This window comes from Halichoerus grypus, chromosome 1, assembly GCF_964656455.1.
Source record: "Halichoerus grypus chromosome 1, mHalGry1.hap1.1, whole genome shotgun sequence".
Taxonomy (NCBI): domain Eukaryota; kingdom Metazoa; phylum Chordata; class Mammalia; order Carnivora; family Phocidae; genus Halichoerus; species Halichoerus grypus.
In genome coordinates, this window is record NC_135712.1 from 30982643 (window position 1) to 30997636 (window position 14994).

At 42.5% G+C, this 14994-nt stretch overlaps 1 non-coding gene across 1 annotated transcript; it reads right to left on the reverse strand.

The window, feature by feature from the left end:
• Positions 1-3420: 3420 nt before the first annotated feature.
• Positions 3421-3527, reverse strand: LOC118538507 (U6 spliceosomal RNA). Its single transcript, XR_004918649.1, has one exon. It is a non-coding gene; the product is annotated as a U6 spliceosomal RNA (small nuclear RNA).
• Between the last annotated feature and the right edge of the window lie 11467 nt (positions 3528-14994).

The following is a 14994-nucleotide window of genomic DNA, read 5'->3' on the forward strand; positions in this document are numbered from 1 at the left end:
GTTTCAAATTTTACATTGCAACTTATTTTCAGAAAATTCCGTTTGTCAAGTTTTATATATTATCAGAAAAAGCATATCCATTGTTATCTGAAAGGACTATTAAAATACTCTTCCTTTTCCAACTATATATCTTTATAAAGCAGAATAGAAGAGCAGGCGTGCCCGACTCTTGGAGGATTCTTCTCCTGCTGAGGCACTGGAAGAAGCATATATTTCTGGGGGTGAAGTTACAAGATTCTGGAGATCCCATAGGCCTGGATGACTCAGTGAGTAGTTGGAGCAGATTCTCATGATGGGCATGTGCCATTAGTGAAAAGGATTAGCTATACAATTTGCCCAATGCAAATGTGATTGTACTGAATGAATGCCATTGAATTGTACATTTAAAAAGGACAAAATTCATGTTACATATATTTTACTACAATTAAAAAAAAACAAAACTTTAAGAATACCAAGAAGATGACAGCAGTTAAACCAAACACTGGCCCTTCTTGAGCATGGAGCCCTGTGTGACTGCCTATCTTGCAAGCCCATGAAGTTGGCCTTATTAGAAAGAAATCAACCTTTATTGTATTAAGCCATTGGGATTTTAGTGTCACTTATTATCACAGCATCACCTGACATGTCCTGAATAATAAAGAGCTGAAGAAGGCTTAACTAAAGAAATGACTTTCTAAACTGATATCCAGAGAATAAATAGGAATTAGCAAAGTGAATAGAAGAGAAGACTTGTTCAAGGAGAAATGGCAGGGGCTCAGTCAGTTAAGCGTCTACCTTTGGCCTCAGGTCATGATCCCAGGGTCCTGGGATTGAGCCTCACTTCGGGCTCCCTGCTCCATGAGAAGCCTGTTTCTCCCTCTCCCTCTGCCTGCCGCTCCCCCTGCTTGTGCTCTCTTTCTCTCTCTGTCAAATAAATAAATAAAATCTTAAAAAAAAAGAAAAAAAAGGAGATGGAATGACAGATGCTAACACCCATAGTAAGGAGAGATAATAACAAACACAGCATAATGATACCCCATTTGGTGGCTATTGCTGTTGTCCCTCCAAAATACTCTTCACCATCCAGCTTTCTGCCTCAGGAGATGACCTGTATAGGCTTTAACAATGGATTCCCTTAACTTTGGCTTATAGTTAGATTTGGCCACTGGAGAGCTCTGAACTTTTTTTTTTTTTTTTCTTTTTTTTAAAGCTGAGGGGAGAATAAATAAACCAGTACATTTATTTCTCTGGCCCTCTCTATGAGGTTGTCTCAGGTAATGCCTTTCCACTAGTGACATTCAGGTTTTCTCCAAAGGGATCTTTCTTCCTAGGTTCCATAACCACTTCTATCCCACAATCCCTTTGGTCCTAAGGATGGTAGCACATTTTGGTTGTGGTTTCAATCTGTCTTACTCACATATTTGTAAATAGTTCCTTCATGGAACCCTCACTGAATTATGCTGTTTTAAGAGGCACCATATTGTTCCCATTTGGGCCCAGTATGATAATGCCAGTATCAGAGAGCGCAAGAAGGAATACAGCTTGAGATGTGGTTAGAGAACAATGTAGAGTCCAGGTCCATGTGGGTATGTGAAGCAGTTTTGCCCATCATTTTTTAAGGGAAGCCACTGAAATACATGCTGGAGGCATGCTATGAACGTAGGTACACTTTTTAGAAGAAAGCTATTAATATATATTACATTTGAAAAAATACAACTTAGACTCTATTCCAGTGGATATATTAATCCTTGCACCCTACATAAATAAATCCATTTTTTTCTGCAAAGTCACAAAACTCTTGTCATTAGTCTGTACAGAGAATTATAATATATACGAGTTAGAGAATAATGTAACCAACTCAGCTGCCTTTTCTATAGAAGAACAAAAGTGTATAATCAGTGCAGAAGGACAACCCTAGAGGTAAGAGGGCACATGTTTTTAGGTTTAATTATCTCTAAACTCTAGGTAATTACCCATAATTTCAAAGTAAATCTCAATTACATTACCTGGTTTATATTTTTTTCATTCCTGTAAAGAAATTTGCATCATACTTCTTTTATAGTTAGAAGAAGAATTATAGCTACCAGTTGAACCATAGATTTGTACCTCGTTGTGGCTAATAATGGTACCTAATTAGAATAACCTGACTAGCTAGAATAATTGGTTACCACCTGGAATAATTTATTATAATAAAAGGAAATCATGCTATCTATTCATGTCCATTCATGTCCATTTACTAAACCCCAGAAATACTTGTTTCCTTTTCATCAAGTTGTGTTTTAGAAAAAGTTGTACGTTGTATACAGTCCTTCTAGGAACTGAATTGTGACCCTTCCTCCCCTAATCATATGTTGAGGTCCAAACTCCCAGTACGACTGTATTTGGAGATAGGGCCTTCAAGAGGTAATTGAAGTTAAATGAGGTCATAAGGGTAGGGCCCTAATCCAGTAGGATGGGTAGGCTTATAAGAAGAGTAGAAGAGTAGAAAAGAAGCATGCCACAGAGGAAAGGCCATGTGAGGAAATAACATGAAGGAGGCTGTCTGCAAGCCAAGGAGATCTCTCCCCAGAAACCAACCCTGCTGGACCTTGATCTGAGACTTCCAGCCTCCAGAATTGTGAGAAATAAATTTCTATCATTTAAGCCACCCCATCTATGGTATTTGTTATGACAGCCCAAGCTGACTAATACAGACTTTGGGACTGAGAAATGGGGTGCTACTGTGACAGATACCCATAAACAAGGAAGTGCCTTTGGAACTGGGTACTGGGTAGAGGCTGGAAGAGTTTGAGGTACAGGCTAGAAAAACCCAAGATTGAGAAGAAGGAACTGTTGACTAAAATGTGGATGCTAAAGGCAATTTTGGTGGGAGCTCAAAAAAGCAAAGGGGAGCTGGAGAGAAAGTTTCCATCTTCTTAGAGAATACATAAATAATCACGAACAGAATGTTGGTCAAAATATGGATGCAAAGACCATTCTGGTGCGATCTTAGATGGAAAGGAGAAGTATGATTTTCCCAGAAAAGTATACATCTGGTGACATGTATGAGGAGTTTTTCGGGGAAAGAATTGGCAGGGTCCCCATTTTGTGGGTTGTAACCAAAGTGAAGGAGGTGAGCAGTTTTGAGGTCTGCCTTGGCAGAACTGTGATGTTCCCTGCATCCAAAGAGATTGAAGGGGAACAATTAGGCTGGAGGAACTAGAGAATCTAACTGATATTTCCTGTGGTCTTGTGGCCGTCATGCAAATGGATGCGTGTAAGGGTAGCTTAAATGGCTGAAATGCGAGGTCCCGAGACGACTGGGTTGGTGGCATGCAAGGTTTGAAATCTGTTTGAGGTTGCCATAGATAATCTAAGGCTGCCTGGGGCATATTAGCTTTGGGAACTTTGGTTACAGTGTAGGCCAAGGAGGCCTTTATTGATATCCATTCTTATTTTTCTTTAAATATGGAACACTTTACGAATTTGTGTGTCATCCTTGCACAGGGGCCATGCTAATCTTCTCTGTATCATTCCAATTTTAGTATATGTGCTGCCAAAATGAGCATTCAGGGTCCATTCTTTAGGGCCCGGGAAGTGGATCCAGGCCACTCCCAGGAGGCATCTAGGCATAGCCAACAATTGGAGGAATAGGTTGAATTGGCTGTTTGGAGGAGGTATTGTGCCTCCTTAGGGGAGCCTTAGTATTACCAGTGGAAAGTGACAGCAAACAATATAAGAAGAGCAGAAGGCGAGTGATATTTCACAATGGGCAGGTCTTTTTACTATTTTGGATTAGAGCCAAATATGTGAGCATAGAAATCCACGTTTAGGATTTGATATATACTGAAAGAAGGTTACAATGAGAAAAACAAAGATCAACCCAAAAAGGGGTGATGATTTTATTGTGAGAGCAAGACATTAAGGGCAGGGACAGCTCCAAGTAAGTAATGATTTCTGACCAAGTAAATTCAGAGAAGTCACCCTGAAGGAGAAGGTTGAGAATGAAGTCTTGGAATTGGGAAGGAGAATCATGAGAATTTTGGGAGGAAAGTATCTAGGGAGTTTTTCTAAGATAATATCATAGAATGATTGAATACAAGAGAATAGGGATTGGCCAGATTCATGGGCCTCTACATCTCTGAGTGTGTATCACCTGAGTCTCATTAGAATAACAGGTGTAGATCTCGAATGGCTCGACGCTGTGCTTGGCGGAGGGCTCCTCATCTGTGGACTAAGCAGTCTTGATTCTGGAAAGATGGATCCACAGGGAGAAGCCATGAAATTTTACCAATGTTGGAGTGGTCAGGAGAGCTTGATAGGGCACAGTCCAGACAGGTTCCAGTGACTTTTCGTCCTGTGAAAGAGTCTTAAGGTATACCCAATGCCTGGATGTAAGTTTTGGATGTATGTTACCTGAGAACGAGGGGTCAGGTTTTCAGCTGCACTGGTTTTGGTGGTCATTAATGGTGGAGACAGTTTGCCCGAGGGATATAACATACTGTGTGAGACGGTGGCTTTCAGGGTCTAATAAAAGATTTGTCTGGAGGAAAGTTCTCCATAAAGAACCTAGAATGGATTGAGATGAGTTGTGGATTTCGGGGTGAAACGTGACCTTAATAATGCAAGGGGAAGGAGGGTCAGCCAAGATTGTTTCCAACAGAGACTGAGTCATTATCTTTTTGACGTGCCTTGCAATGAATAATAGTTATTTGGGCAGGGAGCATAACTACCTATAGCAAGGCCAAAGTTTCAGAGGTATGTTTAACTGGGGTATTTTGGGTCATGAGGAGGCCTCTCTCTCTCTAAATAGCAGCATGGGCATGGACCTCATGGAAGGCAGAAGCTGAAACAGTATATGTTTAGTTTCATTTTTGTACCCAGTAGGGGGGCTCGGTAAGAGCTGCAATAAGTAAATCATCAACATATTGAAGTAAGGCACTGCCTCTGGGAAGCTGAAAGGTGGACAGATCCTTGGCTAGGGACTGTCCAAATAAATGTGGACTGTCCCTACAGCCCTGAAGGAGGGCGGTCCAAGTTAGCTGTTGGGTAACCTGGTGGTTACCTACCCAACAGGACCTGAGTGGTCTTGCCACTCAAAGGCAAAGAGGAACTGGGAATCTGGGTACACTGAGATGCAGAAGAAAGCATCTTTTAGATCCAACACAGTATACCAGTGTCCAAGGGGATCAGTCCTAGGAGGGGATAAGGTTTAGGAACAATTGGGTGAATAGGGATAATGGCCTCATTGATAGCTCTTAGGTCCTGTACCATTCTGTATGGGCCATCGGACTGTTTTACTGCCATGATGGGGGTATTGCAAGGTGAACTGCAGGAAAGCAGAAGTCCTGTTGCTAAGAATTTTCATGTGAATGGTTGTAGACCCTGTCTGGCCTCCGCACATAAGGGGTACTAGAATTTTCTGGGGAGAAATGAGGATCTTTAAGTTTTATCCTTATGGGGGTCGCCGATAGAGAACACCCTGGAATGGAGGTGTCCCATACCTGCTGGAAAATGGAAAGACCTTGATGTCTGAAGGGGCAGAAGGCTCAGAGGACAAGAATGCCAGCAGGGGGCAGGCAACCTCAGAAAGGCAAAGATCAGTTTGTACCTTTTGTCATTATGTCCCTTCCAAGTAATGGAGTGGGGCAATCAGGTAAAATGAGAAAGAAGGTGGTAAAGGTATCGTTACCCAAAGAACAAATTAATGGGGAAGTGAAACGTCCCATCTTTGGGGTCCAGTCTCTGCCGGCGATGAGAATGGAGGCCTGGAAGTGACGCCTGAGTATTTGATAAGGGCAGAATAAGTGGCTTCTGAATCTATTAGAAATTCAATTTTGTGTTGTGCCACATCCAGGGTTACCTAAGGCTGTGCCATAAAGATGGAAAACATGCGAGCCTGCACAGCCTCTGGGCCTCATCAATCAAAGGAGAGGAGATCGTCCTCCTGTTCCATTAGGCTCTTCATCATCGAAATACAGAGTTAAAGGCAGCTGCCAGTTGCCTGGAGTGGCCTTGGCTTAAGGCTGTGGATTACCTGGGATGGCCTATGCTTGGGGCTCTGGGTGGTGGGATGACCCTCCTGCAGGTGGGAAGGAGGTACAGTCCTTTCTCCAATGCCCTGGTTGTTTGCAGGCCAGACAAGGCCCCGATGGAGGGGGCATTTGACGCTTCCAGGCCAGAGGCCCCTGGAGACAATGGAAGCAGGCTTGAGGAGCTCCTGGGGCATGGGGAGGCTTAGCGGCTCATACCTGTAATGATTTTTGCTCCTGGGTGGACCCAGAGAAGGGCAGGGAGCTAATGATAGCTGCAGCCGTGTACTGGGCTTGCTGCTTGTCTCTCTGTTCCCTTTCAGCCCCTGAGGCTACCTCTGGGTTATTGAAGACCTTAAAGTCCATATCCAGAAGTATAGGGAAGAGGGTCTGAGGTCCCTGATCGAGTTTTGAAGCTTTTGTCTGATACCAGGGGAGGCCTGACTGATGAAATACATTGCTAATATTGCCGTGCCCTCTGGGCCCTCAGGATCTGGGTTAGTGTACTTTCTCATGGCCTCCACTAAGCAAGAATGAAATAAAGCAGGATTTTCATTTGGGTTTACAGGTTTTATGACTGCTTTTTGCATGCCCTCAATTAGGCAAATCATCATGCCGATTAATTCTGCCGGGGTCTCCTCCCTGTAATCCCATCTAGTGTTGGCATTGGGCCTCCCTGCACTGCCACCAGAGCATGGTCAGGGATTCAGGTGTGGGCCTCATTAGCCCAGCTCTGAGCCAAAGACCAGATACAGAGTCTTTCCTCATGGGTGCAGCATGTGGTAAAGATGATATGAATGTCCTGCCAGGTGAGATCAAAGGTACCATTTGGCTGAACCTGGTCAGAAAAAGATGGGGAGGACTCACCAGGACTCATAGGAATGAATGTATTTTGCCGGTAAATCAAGATGGCAGCTGGATTGTACGGACAAAGGAAGAAAAGGGGTGGGGGGCAAACGAAGCAAGGTAGCTGAGATCAGATCAGGAAAGGGTCCCAGCAGAGTCTGTAACGTGGGAGGATTTGCCCTGGACAAGCTGTGATGGCCAGTTGTGCTGCACCGTGGGAAAGGAGGCCTCAGGGGGACGGAGCATAAAAGAGGAGAGGAGAGGGTCCTTCACCCTCACAGACATGGGCAGTTCCATCTGTTCAGCCTCAGACCTTCAGACCACACTGAGGAGCCACCCCGGCCAGAGACCTTCAGTTGTCTGGGGAGTACAAGGGTTAGACTGTTGAAAGACCAAAAAGGGAAATGAGAGGGAGGGAAGGATCCCTCCAGAGGGCAAGAGGGGAAATCCCTCACCCTGTAGGGTGAGGGCAGCCTGGCACTTCAAATCCTCACCAAGGAGTAACCTCAGCTGGAGGTCGTCAGTTCCACAAGGAGCCAGTCCACTGAGGGAAAGTTCTGAGAAATTCCCAAAGAATCCAGGGACAGTCCCGGGCCAGCAGAGGGTCCCTGTATAGGCCACCAGATGTGGGGTGACCAACTGGGTGGAGGTTGGAGGGGCAGGCGGTGAAAGAATTCACCCCAGGCAGAGCAAAGCAGATGGAAGTTTATTGAATACACTGCAAGGGAGTGTCAGGAAGGACAGCAGAGGAGAGACTCTGCCACGAGGCATTGGGGGGTGGGGGGCTGTAGTTAAAGGGCAGGAAGTGAGGTGGTGTGGGAACGTATGGGATTTTCCTTTTTTGGTACCTGTGCCCAGTTGTAAGCAGCCCATTGGTCAGCTAGGGCTTATGGATATTTTGAGGTGGGTCATCTTATGAGCCTGTTTGTATTCAGCCCTGTGGTGGCCGTGGGTCCTTTGACTTCATTCAGGTCTCCATTGCTCAGGCATATTGCCCAAAAGGGGGCCTCTTCAAGTGCGAGGCAAGATTTGAGTCAACCATCTCAATAGAAGGCAGGATCAGAGATGGAATTATACAAGCAGAAACACCAGACCATGGGAAACGGAGAAAACAGGAGGGATTGAAGGAAGGCTGTAAACATGTATGTTAAACTTTGAGAAAAAGGAAGGTTGACTCCAGAGTCAGTTCAGAGATCAAGAAGGATGCCACTCCCACCATAGTTCCAGGGGCAAGCCTACTTCCTCCTCCTTTTCAGTGGACAAGGAGGCCACTGCTGAAAAGGGCATGAGCAAGGTCCCCGCAGAGAGCTGCAGGGGAGGGCCAGCCTGCAGAAACAAAGGAGGAAGGATGCCCTTAAGAACCATGGGGTGACTCAGCAGGCCTAGAAGGCAGAACATTAAAGCAAGGAGGATTATTTTTGAGCCTTAAGATTGAATGGAATTTGCACTCCCAGGCTTTGAACTAGCTTGGGGCCTGTCACCTCTTTCTTCTTTCCAGTTTCTCCTTTTTAGAATGAAAATGTCCCTCCCACACCTCTCCTACCATTGTAGTTTGGAAGCACCTAATCTGTCTGGTTTCACAGGTTCACAGCTAGAGACAAATTTTGCCTCCAGGATGAATCATACCGTGAATCTCATTCATACATGATTTAGAGGATATTCAGAAGGGACTTTGGACTTGAGAATGTAGACCTGATGCTGCAATGAGTTAAAAAGTCTTTTTTCAGGCTGTTGAGGTAAAATGAATGTATTTTGCATATGATAAAATACATAAACTTTAAGCTATGAAATAAATTCTCACCCAAAATTTATATGTTAAAGCTCTATCTATGTGGTTGTATTTGGAGATGGGGCCTTTAAGAGGTAATTGAGGTTAAATAAGGTCATATGGGACCTAATCTGACAGGATTGTTGGCTTTATAATAGGAAGAGATCTCTCTCTCTCTCTCTCTCTCTCCCCTTTCTTTCTCTCTCTCTCCACATGCCACAGAGGGTAGGCCATATGAGGAAGTAGCAGAGGGCAGCTACTGAAAGCCAGGAGGAGAGTTCTCTCTAGGAACCACATCTGCTGGCAACTTGATGTGGGGCTTCAAGTCTTGGGAACTGTGCGAAAGTAAATTTCTGCTGTTTAATTCACACAGTTTGTGGCATTTTGTCACGGCAGCCCGAGCTGGCTAAGACAAGAATCATTTTAAAATTTTAGATAGTAAAAGAGAAAAAAGAAATTCTTGTCTCCCTCCCTTGCCTTAACACACATCCTATGTAGCTTTTGTCTTCTTCTTCTTCTTTTTTTTTTTTTAACTGAATTCAGTTTGGGTCAGAAGCCTGGGTTTTTGGGGATCAGATGAAGCAGGAATAAAATAATGCAACTCCCTGGCACTCCTGTTTTTTAGGCCAGATGGTTAATGGTGCTACTGCAGAACTCTCCGCGAAGACTATTGTTATTATATGAATCATTTGGAAGTAGCTTTGCTCCTCTCCACCAGTTGCCAGGGCAACTTGAGTATTGATTGCTGTCTTTTTGCTTCTATTCGTTCCCTTTGCTCTATCTTCAGAGTTTGCTGACATCCATCTAAAGGAGGTGATATGGATGTGTGGTGTGCGCGTGTGTATATGAGTATGAGAGTGAGATACTTTTTCACCTGCACTAATCCGACCCATGTTCATTTATTTGTTTTTGTTCCTATATGACGAGAACACTACCTCTATTTGGACGTTGTAAATTCTCTAACATAGGCAGAGCTGTCCTCCACTGTGCTTTCGAGGATTAGCCAAGGGCTTTCAAGGCCGTGCGAGACACTGCTATACGTCCTAGATTTAACTGCAAACAAGATATTTTCTTGAAGAATGAAACCTACTGGTAACAGTGTTCTCAGTTCGGCTTTCGTTATGCTCCAAGTTCTTGCGAAGGTCATCTAGAGGAAGGCGTGTGGGTTTAGGAGCCAAAGAAACTTCTAGCTCTGGCTCCACCAGTAACTAGCCAAACAGCTTTGCACATTGTCATTTAGCCTTCCTTGGTCTCGCTGATTCGTGAAATATTGTTCAAGGACCCACAGGATGTCAGATGCCATTCAGAGCTGCCCTAGATTTCTGTACCCAGATCAGAGCCTCATTTTCCCAGAAAGAGGGAGTCTCTGTGGCAGGTAGAGCAGAGAGCCGAGATACTTATTAGCTCCAACAAATGCCAGGCAGAGAGAACAGGTTACTGGGAGAGCCCCTGAGGCTGCAGCGGCAGAAACCCAGAGGCGGAGACTCATCTGCATGCACGCCCCATCCGCCATGTTTGCAGTACCTGAGAAGTGGGTGGGCTGTCTTTGTAGGGACTTGTGTTTTGCAGCATCATGAATGTGAGGGAACTGAAGTAACAAATCGATATTAATACTAATGCAACCTCTGTGGAGTCTATGGGGAACCTGAATGGGGCCATACAGATTATATACAAAATTATCATTAACATATAAGAAATATCTAATGAATGTGGGTACAAACAGCGATGAGGTCACATAAAGTTTTGGAATTAATAACTCGTGGAGGATTTGAGGAAGGATTCAATTGGAGAGGCTGTGGTTCATCATTTTCTTGAAGGATAACACATTTCATATAGGGAAGGAGGAAATATTTTAAAAGGGTCAGTGTATGAAAAGGCATGGAAAAATAATCATGTCCCAGTGGGAGAACATATCAGTTAGGAATGTTACCCACTGCAAGTAATAAAAAAGTAAGTAGCAGTAGCTTAAACAAAGAAAAGTTTGTTTTTATCACATAAGAAGAAAACTCACAATAGGCCTTTGCTGGATATGGTTCAGGGAATAGGATATGGCTGCAAATATCACACATATATTTCAGTCAAGAGGAGGAAAAAAGATAAATTGGCCATACCAGCCATCCTATTTTACCTGGAAAGATAGATCTTTGCTAGAACCCTTCCTCCCTTCTCCTATCACGTAAGCTAGAAGGCACACATTCCCTTTCTGCTTCCCCCCCGCCCCCCCCAACCTCCATTAGCAACAAGGCCGTCTGGGAAAGCAAATATTTAGCTGAGAACATTGCTGTATTGGAAAAACCCCAACGAATTCTGTTAGGAAGAATAAAGGATGAACCAACATAGAATAGGAAAAAATGACATATGGCTGGAATGGACAGTCTTTGTATGGGAGACAGGGAGAGCTTCACAATAAAGCCTAGAAGTAAAGTTGTGGTCTGATTTTAAAATCCCCTTTTAACTATACTTACAAGTTTTTGTTTTGTTTCTTGAAATAGGGAATAGACTAGTACTCTTTTAACTTCAAGATTTTGTAAAATCCCTTGTCAATATCTCTAACATTCTGGGCACCTGGGTGGCTCAGTTGGTTAAGCAACTGCCTTCGGCTCAGGTCATGATCCTGGAGTCCCGGGATCGAGTCCCACATCGGGCTCCCTGCTCAGCGGGGAGTCTGCTTCTCCCGCTGAACCTCCCCCCTCTCATGTGCTTTCTCTCTCTCATTCTCTCTCTCTCAAATAAATAAATAAAATCTTAAAAAATAAATAAATAAATAATCTCTAACATTCTATAGAGTACCCTTATTCGGACATTAGCAGTTTTCTCTTATTTATTAACTTGCTGCTTGCCCCGTTTTCCCTAAAACCCAATAAATGTAGAACAGGAACATGTCTTCCTCCTCTTTCTCCCTCATCATGTCAATACTAGGACCTTGGCTACATAAGGATTAATATAACCAAGAGTTACAGTGAAACAAAAGTTACGAGCAGAGCATCTGCACATGATATAGATATACGCAGCATCAGCGAGAAGCAAAGGAATGAGCAAAGGACCCAGAAGCAGAAACTTCTATTCAAGTCCTCACTGTCACAGATGAACTGTGTGGCTTCGTGCAACTCTAAAATGATACAATGGAACTAGTAAAATTCTAGAATCCCTTCTACTTCTATGATTATTTGTTGGTTCATTTCCTTTAGCTCCTCCACGTAGGCACATACACTATGGCTGTATTTTTTTTAAGGACTTATCGAATGAGATTTAATGGGGAAAAAATATCAAGGCAAAAAAAGTCCCTCATTAGGAGATAATATGGATCTCTAACTTAAATAGATTTGCAGTCTTTGTGCAGCTGATAATTTTGCTATAAAGGAGCCTATTAAACAATATCCTCTCAGTTTGGGGTCTTACATTTCTATGAATTTAGTTTCTCTTATTTCACTGTCCTACATTTTGAAGTCTGGGGTTTTCGGGTAATTCTGTTGTTTCCTTCAGAGCACATTGCTGCCCATTAAGCTTGGAGCTGCAGCCTTCATGTTTCTAGACAGTCACAAATATCTTTAAATGTCTTTCAGGCATGACTGTGCTTATAAGAATGAGGAGGTTTTGCAGTTGGGTTCAGGGAAATAACGACCTTCCTGTCATTTATCATCAATAAGCCCTTGACAATAGCACATGTAAGCACTCTGCTGGACACAGATGCCAAGCTAGGCTACTCAACTAGCATCCAGGCTCTGTTGTTTATTGCTCTTCTTGGATCATTTCCTTTATCTAATTTTGGCAACTTACCAAAGTTAAAGAAGATATTTGTTGTGGCTGAGATCAGCCCACTTGTCAAACAAACTGATTGGGAGATTTTGGGGGAAACTTCTCAGTGCCAGGGACCAAAGACAACAATGTTCACTGATGGAGAAAATCTTTATTGCTGTGAGTGTAGAGCACGCTGTTGTTGCAGGAGAGCTGTGACATTTTTCTAACTGGATTGCATCTGCACTTTTAAAAGACAGACAACCAGAGTATCACTGGAGATAATAGGATCTGGGACTGGAAAGCCTTCATATTTTATTAGGGCTACATTGATCCCATTTCTTTAAGTCACTGGAGTGTTATTTCACATTCCAGTGTCTGCATAACTGTATTGCCTTTGTTTCTCAGTTGCATTTAAAATTCCCTGGCATATCAAGGCTGGCGAATGTCAGTGAAGATAACTATCAACATGTAATAACTTCCAACTACAGGAACGTGTAGCTTGAAAACACTTAAATGAACAGGTCTTTCTGTAATAAGTGGGAGCCAAGGGAGGACAAATTAACTCCAACCACTCTGTGTATGTCAGATTTCATTTGAGTTTTGACTGCATATAGACATAGACATTCATTGCAGATGGTCAAAGAACTGGAGTGTGTTCCAGTGAATAATAAGGCTACATAAACCAAATGAGAGACTGATCGCCTACATTATAGAACCTTTATATCAACCAGCCTCAAAATCATGTAGGAACCAGGAAAAGATATAACTCAACTTGGAACTATAAGGAAATCCTACAATGACAACTTAATTTACTATCTTGCTTAGAACTCTGTTTTGGTTGTCTGTTGTTGCATAAAAAAACCATGACAAACTTAGTGGTTTTAAGCAACAATTTATTATTTTCTTTACTGGTTCTGTGAGCCTCCCGTGAGATTGCAGTCAGATGTTGGAAGGGTCTGGACTTGTTCAAAGGTTCAATTAGAACATTGAAGGTGAACATATAAGACGTCTTTTTCAATCACAGTTGTATCATCTGCCTGAGGTGGGACAACTTAGGACTGCCCAGGCATCTTTCTCTCCATGCTCCTTCCCCAGATGAATAATTTGAGCTTCCACAGAACATAACAGTCTGAGGGAGCTGGCTTTTCCTGGAGCATTCATTTCAAGAGACAAAGATAGAAACCACAAGAGTTCTTATGACCTAGCATCAGAAGTCAGACAGTATTATTTCCGTTGCATATTATTTATTTACAAGTGAATCATAAGAGTCAGCCCAGATTCCAGGGAAGCGAATTATACAAGCGCATGAATATTAGGAGGTTTGGTCCTTTGAGGTTCATCTTTAGAGAATAACTACCAGAATCTAACAAGTTCACTACCTAAGTGAATTGTTATAGCTTACTATGGGCCAAGGACTACATTAAGTACGTTTAAATGGATTTTCTCTTCTAATCTTTACAAGAATCCTGTGAGTTATGTAGGATTGTTACCTTCATTTTATAGATAAATTAATTGACTCAAATATTTATCAGTGGTAACTCTGTAGCAGACTGTGGTAGACAGAATTCTAAGATGGCTTCCATGATCTCTGCCCCATAGTGTTACTCTTGGGACTATGTTATATCACCTGGTAAAAAGGATTTTGCAGATTTAATTGAGTTTCTAAATCAGTTAACCATGTTATAGAGAACTATTAATTCTAACTCTCTATGTGTACATCAGATTTAATTTGACTTTTGACTGAACATAGACATAGACATTCCATCACATATGGTCAAGGAACTAGAATGTGTTCCAATGAACAATAAGGCTACATAAACCAAATGGGAGACACATACCTTACATTATAGAGAGGCTTCATATCAACCAGCCTCAAAATCACATATGAACTAAGGTTTTATACAGTAGACGAGCCTAACTTGATCTCACAAGCCTTTTTTTGAGCAGAGAATTTTCCCAGTTGGTAGCAGAAGATCAGATCAGTTGGTAGCAGAAGTCAGAGATAGAGGTATGAAGTACATGAAGGACTCAAAGGGTCATGGCTGACCTTGAAGATAGAAGAGGACATGTGCAAAGCTGTAGAATAGCCTTTAGGAGCTGTGAGTGCCCCCAGGCTAACATCCAACAAGGAAACAGGGACTTTAGTTTTACACTTGCAAGGAATTAAATTCTGCCAAAAACCTAAATGAACTTTGAAGCAGATTCTTCCCAAGAATCTCAATATGAGTTCTGCCTGGATGTAATTTTGATTTTCATTTTGTAAACTCCTAAGCAGAGAACCCAGTTGAGTCTGCCTGGGTTTCTGACCTGCAGAACTTAAGCTAATAAGTGAGATTTTTTTTTTTTTTAAGTTGTTAAGTTATAGTAATTTGTTATATCATAACAGAAAACTAATCTGGTAACTAGAAGAATTTTCTTGATATCATACCCTTGCTTGACCTTCCTTCTTTTCAAGTCCTATTACCCTACTTTTATACCAATTTTTTTCCAGTTATTTCTTCCTAATAACTCCATTTTATAAAAACCTTATCTCAGAATATGATTCTAGGGAATCCAATCTAACACAGTTGAGTTGTTAATAGAGATGGTTTAGGAAATAGATGGCCAGAGGGAATTCTGGAGTGAGGTCACTTACCAACCAGATGTCGACAG